General features: G+C 39.3%; 1 protein-coding gene across 8 annotated transcripts in view; it reads left to right on the forward strand.

Moving 5' to 3' along the window:
• LOC145509620 (uncharacterized) overlaps nucleotides 1–13,230 on the forward strand; it is a 533,964-nt gene that overhangs the window by 135,937 nt on the left and 384,797 nt on the right. For 5 of the 8 annotated variants that reach the window (XR_014056240.1, XR_014056246.1, XR_014056247.1 and 2 more), the window contains exon 1: nucleotides 6,621–6,761. The exons of the other annotated variants lie outside the window; for them this stretch is intronic. The gene's annotated coding sequence lies outside the window, so the exon portion shown is untranslated. Of the gene's footprint in view, nucleotides 1–6,620; nucleotides 6,762–13,230 lie in introns of those variants that run through there. 8 annotated transcript variants of the gene reach the window in all.

Consider the following 13,230-nt stretch of genomic DNA (forward strand, 5'->3'; position numbering starts at 1 on the left):
ACTGGGGGTCTGGAAAGCCGGGGCTGCTGCTTTTGCCCCTTGTTCATATTCCAGAGATGGGAGTCTGATCAGCTTTGCTCCAGCCAGGTACCCACCCTTGGCTAGAGGGCAAGGTGTCTAAACTGGCAGTCACACTTGCCTGTGTCTGGTGGAATAGTTCCTCCAAAGAAAAATCAGCATGCTATTTCCAGAAGAAGGAAGAAAGGCAGCAGAGTGGACAAAAACAGCAGATGTCTACCACATTACTCTGTATTGCTTCCAGCAACTGATAAAGAAGACAAAAGGCATAAGGAAATAAAGGAGGCACTGATTTTTAGTCTTTCTCACCTATTCCAGCTGCCTTCTTCTCTGACTTGAAGCTTGTTTCCAAAGCCTGGACTTACACCAGAAGATATCCTCTGATTCTGATGGAATTACCTCCTGATCCTACTGCAGTCTGATTGAAAGAAAACAGCTTAAAACATCATATGGATTTTTATCAAAATGGTGATGGTTGTTTTTCCATTAAGCACTTATTGGGTGTCTACTGTCTATCAAAAAAGCCAAATAGTCTTGTCTCCTGCCTTTTAGAAATTTGGTCAGGGAAACAGGACAGGCAAATTACATGATTACAATGTGGTGTGGAGAATAGCAAAACAGAAACAAAAACCACACAGCCTAATCTGCCTAGGGGCTTCAGTGGAGGTGGTATTAGAACTAGGTCTTGAAAACTGAATGAGCATTTATAATTTTAAATTGAAGCATTTAGTATAAAGACAAAATTATGACCCCGAATTATAAACTTTATTCACATTGCTGTCAGTGGCACCAATTTTATCTACTGGCAGCAAAAATATTGTTCTCTGGTCTTCTAAGTTTAAGAAGTGAGCTCATCAAAAGAAAGTCAAAGACTGAGGAAAAGGTACGCTGTTGCATTCTTAAATTATAACAATTTTTAAACAAAGCCCTACTCCTAATCACTGTAGTTTCATGAACTTAACTAGATGTAAAACGTGCCAGGTCCCTCCAGGGTTTCTGGAAGCCCTCAGCAGCTGTCACTCATTGACTGTACAGCTTGAAGGTCCGAGCCCATCCTAGATGAGGCAGGGGCCTTGGATCAGCTACGGACTTTTTAGTAGAGGAGCTACTTATGCATTTAACATTCATATCTTGGCTGGAACTCATCTATAGTATGCTTTTGGGTTAGCGATGTGTCTGGATTTCAATCTTCTGCAGAAACTGAAATGAGATTCAGGGATATAATGGTTAAAAAAAACCTCAAAATGCGCACGGATAAGAAGAATCTCATCACAAAATAGAGTAATAAAGCCTCACAAACTAGCAGATTATTTTATTTTTTTTTGCTTTTACATTCCCTTCTATTATAGTTTATCACAGGACATTGAATATAGTTCTCTGTGCCATACAGTAGGACCTTGTTGTTAATCCATTCTGTTTATAAAAGTTTACATCTGCTAACCCCAACCTCCCACTCCATCCCTCTCCCAACCCCAGAACAATTACAAGTCTGTTCTCTATGTCTGTGTGTCTGTTTCTGCTTCATAGATAGATTCATTTGTGTCATATTGTAGATTCCACATATAAGTGATATCATATGGTATTTGTCTTTCTCTTTCTGATTTACTTCACTTAATATGGTAATCTTCAGATCCATTCATGTTACTGCAAATGGCATTATTTAGTTCTTTTTCATGATTAAATAGTATTCCATTGTATATGTGTAACACATCTTTATCCATTTGTCTGTAGATGGACATTTAGGTTGTTTCTATGTCTTGGCTATTGTGAACAGCGCTAGCAGATTATTCTTAATTAGTAAAACTATTTTCAGAATTTCTTATAATGGAAGTGTGTTTTCTTGTGCCAAATGAATATTCCTAAAGTGTTGGAAATTTTTTTTTCTCTTATATTGATATGCATGCTTTACCTTGTTGCATCACATGTGTCTCTATAAACTACCTCAGATCACTTTTCAGACCAAGGTGGGAGAGAATAAAGAGGAAATAAATGAATGTAGGAATAAATAAGCTCCAAAAATAAAGTCTATTAAAAATTGCATTAATTATCTAATGTGAGTTAATGAAAACCATTCAGAGTCCTATAAAATGAAAACTGTTCAGAGTCCTATAAAATGGTTCCTTTAGTCTCATTCATTTGCAACAGGTTAACAAGAAGTTAGAATACCTGAGTTTTGTCTTGGCTCTACACCTACCTACATGTGTGAGTTTAGGTGAAATACTAGGAGGACCCTGATGGATGAATTGATCTCTGAGGAAGTTTCTACATGAGACGGTTAGCCCTACCCTTTTGTAATCTCTTTAAGTCACTTATCAATTTACCTCAAGTCTCACCACTACTTAAATCAGCTGAATTCACATAATTGTGTGGTTTAGTCCGGACATATTTGATTGAGGTCTGCTTTCATTTTAGTAAACATTCCTATAATCCATTTTGGTTAAAACCTCTCTGAAATAAAATTTAATTTAAAGGACGTGCAGGCAAAAATAGCATCTCTAAAGGCTGTTGGTGGACAGGGAAAGCTTCTAGGTGACCTGTGGATTTCCCATTTGTAGGAACGTAGAACAACTTGCTCAGCAGTTATATGCTTAGCTCTCATATAACTACTGTAATTGATAGTTTTCTCTGAGGTTAGTGAGCAGAAATCCTTAAGCATAACATGTTGATAGATTCAATTTAGGTATGGAATTGCTTTATTATCAGAGGTTTTACTTAACATATTCCCAGAGTCATCTCAAGGCATTTCACGTAAGAGAACTAAGAGTATATGTGCATTTTTAAAAAGATATCTTCCACCTAAAACTTTGAGGACCAGTCTTCTTAGGTGAAATTTGATCTCCAACTTATTTATTTCCTTCTGTCAGGATTCTAAATTTTCTTCATCTATTTTTTCTTAGATTCTTGCTCATTCTTGCTCATGGAAACTTTCTATCAGAGGTACCTAATAGAGAAAAGGCTCAGCAGAATGGAGGAAGAGAGATAATCATAGAAACCCACATTGAGCTAAATGATCCCTGGAATGCAATTTGAAGATGAATGTTCCAAATTATTTTTTCTCTGTCTAGTTGACAGACTAATAAAGAAATCCATCAATCAGTCAATCAGGCTCAATCAATGAGAACGAAGTGAAGCTCATCTGAATAGTGATGGATGATACTTGGAAATGAATTAGTGACTGATTTGGAGCGATTTCAGAGGAGTACAGCTAACAGTGGCAAATCAGGTTAACTCACATGTATTGCTGACAGGATGTGGTCTGGGCAACAGAAAATTCTATCCAGCAGCCTCCAATTGCCTGTGAAGCTGACCTGGAGACTACTCCACATCCGATGAATTGAAACAGGTCCATCTGAAATAGTTTTTTTTTTTTTTTCAGCCTTGTAATTTTTATAATAATATGTGTCTAGCCTAGAAACCTACATTTAAGTATCTGAATACATCTACAGGAGGCAAATAACTTCCAACAATGCCTCCATGACAATGTGCTATTAGTTGCTAATTGGGAAAAAGCACAAATAATAATTAGAAGGCATTCTGTTGCTTGCTGGGGGGGTGGTGGGGGGCGGCTCCTTCCCTCAATGATTAACATATTCAGCTCTATTGGGCAACCACCTGGTTTAAAAATTTTCGACAGGTGGTGTTAGCAATGCATATTTACTTGTTCACGTCATATCTGTGCAAAAGCTCAAAAATCAAGACCAGCTTTGAACAATCATTAATATGACCACTCTTCGGACCTCATAACTTCCTCTAGAGATGAAGTTCCTTCCATGTCAGTTCACCCTCAAAGATCTTCTAAGCTGCTGCCCTTCCTTTCTGTCCTCTGCAGGCCATAGTGCCAGCAGGATCTTTTCCCCAGGTATTGATAATCAACACTTCAGCAAGGTGATTGCAAGTAGCAGAGGAACATTTTGTAATGCATCCTGAAAGGATGTCAAACCCAGACTTTTAGCAGGTCTAGATAAGTAAAATGAAGACAAAGTGTGTGGCTCATATACTCTTAGCCTTTGAAGCCCAGGGTTCTGGCCATATTCTATAGTTTGTTTTTTTTTTTTAATTAGTTTATTTATCTGTTTTTTAACTTTACAATATTGTATTTGTTTTGCCATACATTGACATGAATCCACCATGGGTGTACATGTGTTCCCCTTCCAGAACCCCCCTCCCACCTCCCTCCCCATCCCATCCCTCCGGGTCATCCTGGTGCACCAGCCCCGAGCACCCTGTATCATGCATCGAACCTGGGCTGGCGATTCATTTCACGTATGATAATTTACATGCTTCAATGCCATTTTCCCATAGCATCCCACCCTCGCCCTCCTATAGTTTTGATAGGATTGCCCCACTGGAGATACTGGTGTTGCAAACTCATTAGGGGTTATTCACTCTAGAAGATTTTTATATTGGAAAATAAACTATAGGCTGTTCCATTTTCTACTATATCCATTTCCCCCTCATTTCAATAGTTAGGAAGTTGTTCAGTACTTTGCAGTGTCTCTTTAATTTTAAGTTTCTGGTGTATTGTCCCTCCCTCATGCTCTTTTCCCCCAAGAAACAGGGGCTGAAAGTAGGTTTTGAGAGCTCCTGCTTGTGGCAGGCATTCTCTTCCTGGCTCCCCGTTCACCTGGCCATTTTAGGCAGCAGGCTGGTGGGGTTACCTGGATACCCAGGGGTCACTTGTGTGGCTCTGATGGTCCCCTAGTGGATTGAGCTGATTAGTCACAGCCAATTGCTTATTTTCAGGGATTTTCCTACTTTGCTGACATCATCTAGTTGAGGACCAAATGCTTTTAGTCAGCATCTTCTGCAGTTTAAGAATCTCCAAAAAAATCTCCCTTTACTCTGGGAATCTAATGCCCAGGCCTGAACAAATAGGGTTCTCCTCTTCTCTCTGAAGGAAGTGTGTGATTTTTAAAGGGAGAGGTGAACATATGGGTGCTTTTCTTTTCAACACAGGATGGAACAGTGTTTTAGAGACAGTGGGGGAGCCGGTGTAAGTATACACTTTAAGGATTGTAAATTGGTGCACACTTTTTTGGGAGGCCATAATTTGATTCTATATCTACCAAGATTTAAAATGCAGATACTCTTGACTGAGGAATTTTACTTCTTACTGTGTATTCCCAAAGTATACTAGCATGTGTTCAAGGGCAAATATATATTTATACAATATTGTTTACAATAGCAAAAGATTTGAAGCCATCTACATGTCCACTTAATGAAGAATTAGTTAAATGATCGCACATCCATACAGCAGATTCTTTTACCAATTGTTAAAAAAAAATGAAGCAAGTCTATATGTACCATTGTGGAAAATTTCCAAGATATACTGAGTATCTAAGAAGGGATAGACAATGATGCCATTTATGTAAAAGAAAAAAAGCCATATGTACACATGTGTATATCTGTGTATGTGCAACCTATTTTGATTATCAGCAGTTGACTCTGATGAAGGAAGTGGGGAGCTGAGAGAGAACTGAAAAGGCGAGTCTTACATTTCACAGTATGCCTTTTAATGAAGCTTTAAATGTTTTCTTGGTACTTGTAATTGCTACTCAAGTAAGTAAGTAATTAAAGAAACAAACAATAAAGATGTCCATTTTTAAAAATCTTCTCTTTACAATTTTTTCTCACCGCTTGCTTTCCACAGAAAGGATCCTCTTGCTGGTCACTGAGGTCAGAGAGATCTTTAGCTGTGGCCCCCACTGACTAGTTGTGTGATACTCAGCAAATTATTTGGTATTGTCCAGAGTCTCACCACTTTTTTTCTCCTCCAAAAAGGATGAATAATATCTCAAGACTTGTGAGGCTTACATAAGTTCTCTTGCATCATACCTAGGACTCCATCCTTAATGGGGCCTTGAGAAAAGGAGGCAATGCTGGTGGGTCAGGTATTTCTAGCACCTTACTGCAGGCAAAAATCTTTCCTTTGCCTTTGTGTGAAGCAAGTCTTCTCCTCACAGGACACTGAACATTTTATGGCATACTAGATTAAAACCAGCAGAAAAAAAAAAGACGAGAAGGTACATTAAGGTAAATAAGCAAAACCCCTTCTCCACTGGTGTTATAATTCAAAACAGGTCTCCCATGAGAGCCTCAGGCTGGCGTTAGAGCAGGTGGGGCCATGGTCTCACTAAACCTGAAAAATCCTCCCCAGGGCCCCCGAAGCTTTATGGTTCTTTGCGGGTGTGACTCTTAGAGGCTCCTCTTGGGTCCTCTTAGTTTGGCAGCTGCTCTATCAGCCTAGGAGGACCAAACAGCCACTGAGCTATTCAGAGTCTTTTTTCCCTAGTCTCCTGGGGTCTTAACTTTCAGGAAGAGGTTTTGTGTTTTTGTTTTTTTTTTTCTTTTTTTTGCGTTCTATTTATTTTTAGTTTTCAAACATGTTTAAAATATTGTTTCTGTTTTGGTAGGATGAAGAAGGTATTTTTTAAATAAACTACTCTCTGGGGGAACTGCTGTGGCAATGGAGTGTGTTTGTGTTTGTGTGTGTGTATGTCTTTCGGAAATCAGCAGAGAATCTGAAGCAGGGGAAGTGTTTTGTGTTGGTCCCGCTGTGGCCTTGGTCTAGTTGTAGTTTACCACATCCTGGGTAGTTTTGCACACACCAGCTTTGTATGCTGCTGAAGCCAGAGGCCATGAATCCACAGAAAAAGACCTAGCTCTTTTGAGCTCTGGTGAGAGACCCGATAGCCAACCATTTATTCCACCTTTTGGAATTTGTGCTGGTTGCAGTTTCACAGGTACGTCTTGGTGAGAACGGATATGTCTGTGAGTAGCAGAGACCAGAGTATTTGCATCGGTCTCTGTTCCCACACATCACGTCAGTGTGTCGTGTGGGGCTGGGGTGGAGAGTGCTGGCTTTGGAGGTAGACTGACCTGGGTTTGAAAGCCCAACTTGCTACTTCCTAGCTGGGTAGCTTTTGCTGTCTTAGTTCATTTCAGCTGTTCTAATAGAATACCATAAACTGGGTGGCTTATATACAACAGGAATTTTTCTTACAATTCTGAAGGCTGAGAAGTTCAAGATCCAGGCATTGGCAGATTTGCTGTGAGCGTCCACTTCCTCGTAGATTGTTCCTTCTGCGCGTAAACTCATATGGCAGAGGAAGAAGTGAGGGGTTTCTCGGTCATATTTTGTAAGGGGGCTAATCCGATTCTAATCACAGGACCTGCCTCCTAATACCATTGTAATGGAGGTTACCATTTCAACGTATCAATTTGTGGGGGGACAGAAACGTTCAGATCGTAGCACTGGGGTAAGTTATGGAAACTCCCCAAGTCTTAGTCTCTTCATCCCTGGTACAGGGATGATAATGGTAGCTGCCTCTTGGGGCTGGTGAGCTCAGCACAGTGCCCAGCACACAGTGAGCCCTCAGTCAGATACAGTGCTAATGCAGACCCTGTTTGTCTTTCCACTCGATGATGAGTTCTCATGGGACAGACACTGTGTCTTTCCCTTTATTATATTCCAAGTGCCCAGCATATTACCTAAGCCCTTGATGAGTGAATGAATGAAAAATGAATGCATGCACTCGATCTCCAAAGCTGAATCATACTATGACTGATTTTGTGACACAATTGCCAGTCTTACCTAACTAGCATCCATGGAAGAACTCCTTTTAACTTCATTTCCTTCTTGACTACTCCTCTCCCCTTGGAAAACTCTCCTGCTTCTATGCATTCTTCTATAAATTATTTTTCACAGGTACCTTATGATAGTTTGTTTTCTCTTTATTTTGTCTTAAAAAAACTCATTTTCAATATGAAAAGAAAAGGAAAGAAAAAAGATCTCAAAGCTTTATAGCAGATTTTGTTAGTATTTCTTAAAATATACATTTGGCTAGAATATAGGAGAAATATTTGTTTTTCAGGATTTTATGTAAGTCTACTCTATGGCATTCAACATGTATCCTTAGAGTCCTTCCTCCCCAAACTTGAACTGGGTATCTGTTAAATTTTCATGTAACTTCCTGATGTAACCTCATCATACCCAAATTCAAGAGTCGCCATTACTGAGTTGATTCAAACTATACATTATAACTTTCAAATAGTGGAAACCAACCAGTTACCTGTTTTATATTTGACCTGAAAATTCTTATACTACCTAATGGTGGTGGTGGTTTAGTCACTAAGTCATGTCTGACTCTTGCTACCCCATGGACTGTAGCACACCGGGCTCCTCTGTCCATGGGATTTCCCAGGCAAGAATACTGGAGTGGTTTGCCATTTCCTTCTCCAGGGGATCTTCCCAACCCAGGGATGGAACCTGCGTCTCCTGTATTGCAGGCACTTTCCTACACTGCAGGCGGATTCTTTACCACTGAGTCACCAGGGAAGCCCCATACCACCTAATAAATGGAAATAATTTGATATGAACTTTCCCCCAAAGGTTAATATTTTGATTATAAAGAGAAGGCACTGGAGTTTTTTCTATTTCCTGGAGAGAAACCTCTTTCCTTCTGCCTTTCAGACATGGCCAAATTGGGCTCTGATACCTTGTTGACAGCTTTATAATCATAGAAAGAAAGAGCTGGAAGAGATCATAGAGGTTGCCCAGTCCAACCCCTTCATTTTATAGAAACACTGTGGCTTAACCAGGATCACAGAGCTGGTGACAGGGTGGTGCCTAGAAGCCGGATCTCTTAAACCATTGTTCAGTGATTTTTTTCTAATTCAGGCAATGCCTTTTCTCCTACACTCAAGATTTAGAAGCTTTAATGATTCACATTCTGATATTGTTATTCTTAAGTTCAATAATTTGGGGATTGATGGCAGAAGATGGATTTCACTGAGGAAATTTCACAAATAATGATGAGGGTGTGCCAAAATATTAAAATTGAAAAAAGCAAAGATGAGGGATCAAACAAAATGTGCTTGGGGTCATATTGGATACGAAGGCCAGCATTTTGTGACCTAATTTATTATCTCATTATCGAGATGAGTCTAATGCTCATGTAATAAGTGGTGAACAATAAGTAGATGGTTTGTGAAATGATAGATTCTATGGTACAAAGAAGATGTTAAATGAGTATTGTAGGAGTGAAAGAAGGCCTCGTGGAGGATGTGAAACTAAATCCAAGTCCTGAAGAATGAGAAGGGTTAGGATTATGTAGTTGGAGAAGCAGGGCATTTTATACAAGAGCGAGCAGCATGTGTGTAGCAATGGAAGGCACAATGAAGCAGTGTGGGTGTGTGCCTGTGTGTTCATGGGAGATTGGTGAGGAAGCCAGTCTGACTGGAAAATAAGGATAGGTTGGTAGGGTGGAGTCAGATTATAAAGGACTGCTTATCATGCAGAAGAGCTCAGACCTGTAGACCACAGAAAGCTCACCTTGCATTTTGTTCCAAAGTGTGACTATATAGACCTATTCGAAATGGTCACTTGGGCAGTTTGGTTTGGAGACTCTGAAACGCTAGTTACCAGAGACTTGAGTATAGAGGCAGAAGATGGTAAGATGGCAGAGACAAGTAGAAATGGAAAATGAGAAGAAAATATATAGGCTCTCAAAGGAATAACCGATGGAGTATAGATTTGATAGGTCGAGAGAAGAAATTGTTCAAAGTATGGTCCAAGGATTTTATCCTGGGTCACCAAGCTCAAAAAAGTTTGTCTGTGTTCCTGAATTTCTTTTCTTGCCAAGGTTAGAGTTTGAGCTGACTTGCTCTAACAGATCCTGTTCCTATTGGCCAGTCTCTCTCTCCCCACATCTCTTTGCTTCTTGTTTCAGTTACAGAACTGCTATGTTAAAGGTGTGTCTCATTTCCCTTAAGGAAAAATAATATTTGTAAAAAGGTTCTTGGTTCCTTGCACCTGCCCTCTGATTATTGTTAACTTTGCCACTTAGATATCTCATGGTTAAATATATACAGAAAGATCCCTGGAGCCCATTAGTTCGCTGCAGGTGAGAATGTATTTAATCTATGGGAGAAAACAGCATTACTTACCTGGAATGTTTGTTCTCTGACTAATAATTTAGTCACATTGATCCACCCTCTATGCCCAATGAGTTCCCAAACGATTTGGTATTGGAGGGGGCATAAGAGATGGTTTAATTTACATATATAACTAAGGAGTCAGTTGAGAGATCTTGGATATACTCACTAGGAGACTGATGAAGTTGAAAAATATATGTAGTGCACAGAGACCTGAAGATCTTACATAACAGAGTGATACTTATTTTCTGGTCCAAGAGACATCTCTTTCTATCACTGCCATATCTCCTTCATCCTGAGAGACTGAAAAGTAGGTGCAATAGAAGAGGACAGAGCTGGAGGTTTTCCTAATGCCAGCAAACATTTACACAGTGTACATATTTATTCTTATTATTACTTAATCCTCACTGTAGTTATCCTTCTCATTTTATAGATAACGACACTGAGAAAGGCTGAGAAATGATACTGAGAGAACTAAAATGAGATGGGTGTTAAACTGGCTCTCTGACTTTATTTATTTATTTTATTTTTCTTAAACTTTCCCAGAACAACATTTATTTTTAAGCTCTTCTACTTTCCAAAAAATACCTAGCCCCGGGAGGGGCAGTCTTTCCCCAGCCAGAAAAGGTTTTTAAGTTGTCCAAACATCATAATATATAGAAAATTAAACATATATACAAATGCACAATCTCAATTCCAAGGGGTCAAGGATGCATATGCATTCTGAAGGAGGCCCTGAAAAATTGTATCGCATCAAGTGGGGGGCATAACCCACATGGAGAGAAGGGGAGCAAATATGTGGGAACGGGACATAATCTATTGCCTGAGACACAGACAATTACAAAAGCACGTGTGAAAATGAACAGCAATGTACACGTTTTCAGCTCAAGTAGTAAAAGCTGCAAGTTAGTAATACAATGGCAATTCTTGGTGCAGATGGGAAAACATTGTTTTAACTTCTCTGATGACAATTTGACTTTATTTTTTTTTTTAAATAAATTTATTTATTTTAGTTGGGGGCTAATTACTTTACAATATTGTAGTAGTTTTCTGACTTTAAATCCTAGATTTTTCACACTTCTGTGGAGAGCATGGGCAGGAAGTCAGGCTCACAGAAGCTGCCAGCTTGTTTACACATTTTATTTTTCAATTATGTGACACTGGTTCTTTATGGTTTGTTTGGACTTGTCTATTACAACAAGTAATTCAGAGGGTTGTATATTTCTTTCCACTGGCTATTAGCTCCTGGGAACTAATTATGCTACAAGAGTCATCCTTACAGCTGTCTAAATTATCCAACAAATCCAAAGTCTTTTTTTGCTTTTTTTGAGGTCCTGCTTGACTTGGGAAAAACTGGGTATTCCATTTCTCTCACTATATTTAGCTGTCTGGAATGGTAACTTCTACCTGCTCTTTGGGGGTCTGGCTCAAAGCCAAGGTGTTTGGGCATGGGAAGGGTGAAGTGGCTAGTATAGGCTACATCTTGGGTCAGCCATTTTTACAGGGGCAGCATTCTGAGAAAAATGCCACCACATGGCTGAAGGAAATGCTGGTTTGGAAGTATACTTGATGTGGTTTTCTATGATTTTACTCATTTGTTTTTTCTCACCTCATTAGGCTTTCTTGATCAGCTTGTCTTTTGGCCATGCGTTACTCTAAAATAGAGTTCCATGAAAAGTGGCATGTCCTTTCCTTGATTATGTGCAAATCATCAACATTACTCCTTTTAAATTCCAAGAAGATATCCTAGGCACCAAAGAAAAATTAGCTTGGATTTTTTCCTGCATATGATATAAGCATTGCATTCCTTGACCGGAGGAAACCTTGAGAAGGTCAGCTTATGCTCATACTTTCTACCTTGCCCCTATCTTCTTGACATGGATCCATTAAAAACATCCTTGGGAAAAGAATCACATTGTATTAAACCCTTAAAGAGAGTCCAACTTCTTTTTATTATTCATTCTACTGTTTAGCATTTAGACTGTGTTTAAATAACAGAAAAAAGCAGATCATGACAAAACTGACCAACTTTGTGGCCATCTTCCTGTTTGTTTTGGCCTCTACACAGCCAGTTGAGTTGATTATGTAAACAGCAGCTATTCACATAGAAGAAGATTGGAGTACGTGACACTCAGGTCACAAAGAAAGATCTAACCTTAGTGTCAGTAAATTCATCTTTTACCTTCTCTCAATTTGGGGGGATGTTATTTAAATAAATCTCCTGTGAAGCTACCCTAAATGGAGATGGGAATACCTTCCTGTCAACTATTCTATAGGAAACCTCCATAGGTACTAGAAGATAAGATAAAGAAGCTTTTGGATCCTTAGAGTAAATCATCAGAGACCTCTTTGTAGCTCAAGTCATCCTAGGGACCTAAAGTTGCTCATTAAACAAAATTGCTTATAAACAGTATAGCACAAAGTCCAACAGTTTATAGATTTGGCAAAAAATTAGCTATTATTCTTTAAAGAAACCAGAGCCCTACACACAAACAAGTACAAAGGAAGGTGATAGAACAAGTTGAAGGTGTTAGGAGCAGAACCAAGCCATTGGCCTAATAATTCCCTCTGAAAAAGTGTCATAACTTTAGGGAAGAGGCACTCTGACTCACTGCCCAAACACACCTCTGTGCAATACTATGGCGTTGCTTCCATTTCCTTTAACTACTTAGTAAGCTGTTTCCTATTTTTTTTTATTAAATTAGTTTATCTATTTTTTAACTTTATAATGTTGTATTTGTTTTGCCATACATTGACATGAATCCACCATGGGTGTACATGTTTTCCCCCTCCAGAACCCCCCTCCTACCTCCCTCCCCATCCCATCCCTCTGGGTCATCCCGGTGAACCAGCCCCAAGCGCCCTGTATCATGCATCGAACCTGGACTAGCGATTTGTTTCACATATGATAATTTACATGCTTCAATGCCATTCTCCCATAGCATCCCGCCCTCGCCCTCTCCCATAGAGTCCATAATGCTGTTCTATTTATCTGTGTCTCTTTTGATGTCTCGCATACAGGGTTATCTTTACCGATTAACTAAATACCATATATATGTGTTAGTATACTGTATTGGTGTTTTTCTTTCTGGCTTACTTCACTCTGTATAAAAAGCTCCAGTTTCATCCACCTCATTAGAACTGATTCGAATGTATTCTTTTTAATGGTTGAGTAATAGTCCATTGTGTATATGTACCATAGCTTCCTTATCCATTCGTCTGCTGATGGACATCTAGGCTGCTTCCATGTCCTGGCTATTATAAACAGTGCTGCGA

The sequence above is a fragment of the Giraffa tippelskirchi genome, chromosome 6, assembly GCF_054371585.1.
Source record: "Giraffa tippelskirchi isolate mGirTip1 chromosome 6, T2T-mGirTip1v1.2.pri, whole genome shotgun sequence".
Lineage (NCBI taxonomy): Eukaryota > Metazoa > Chordata > Mammalia > Artiodactyla > Giraffidae > Giraffa > Giraffa tippelskirchi.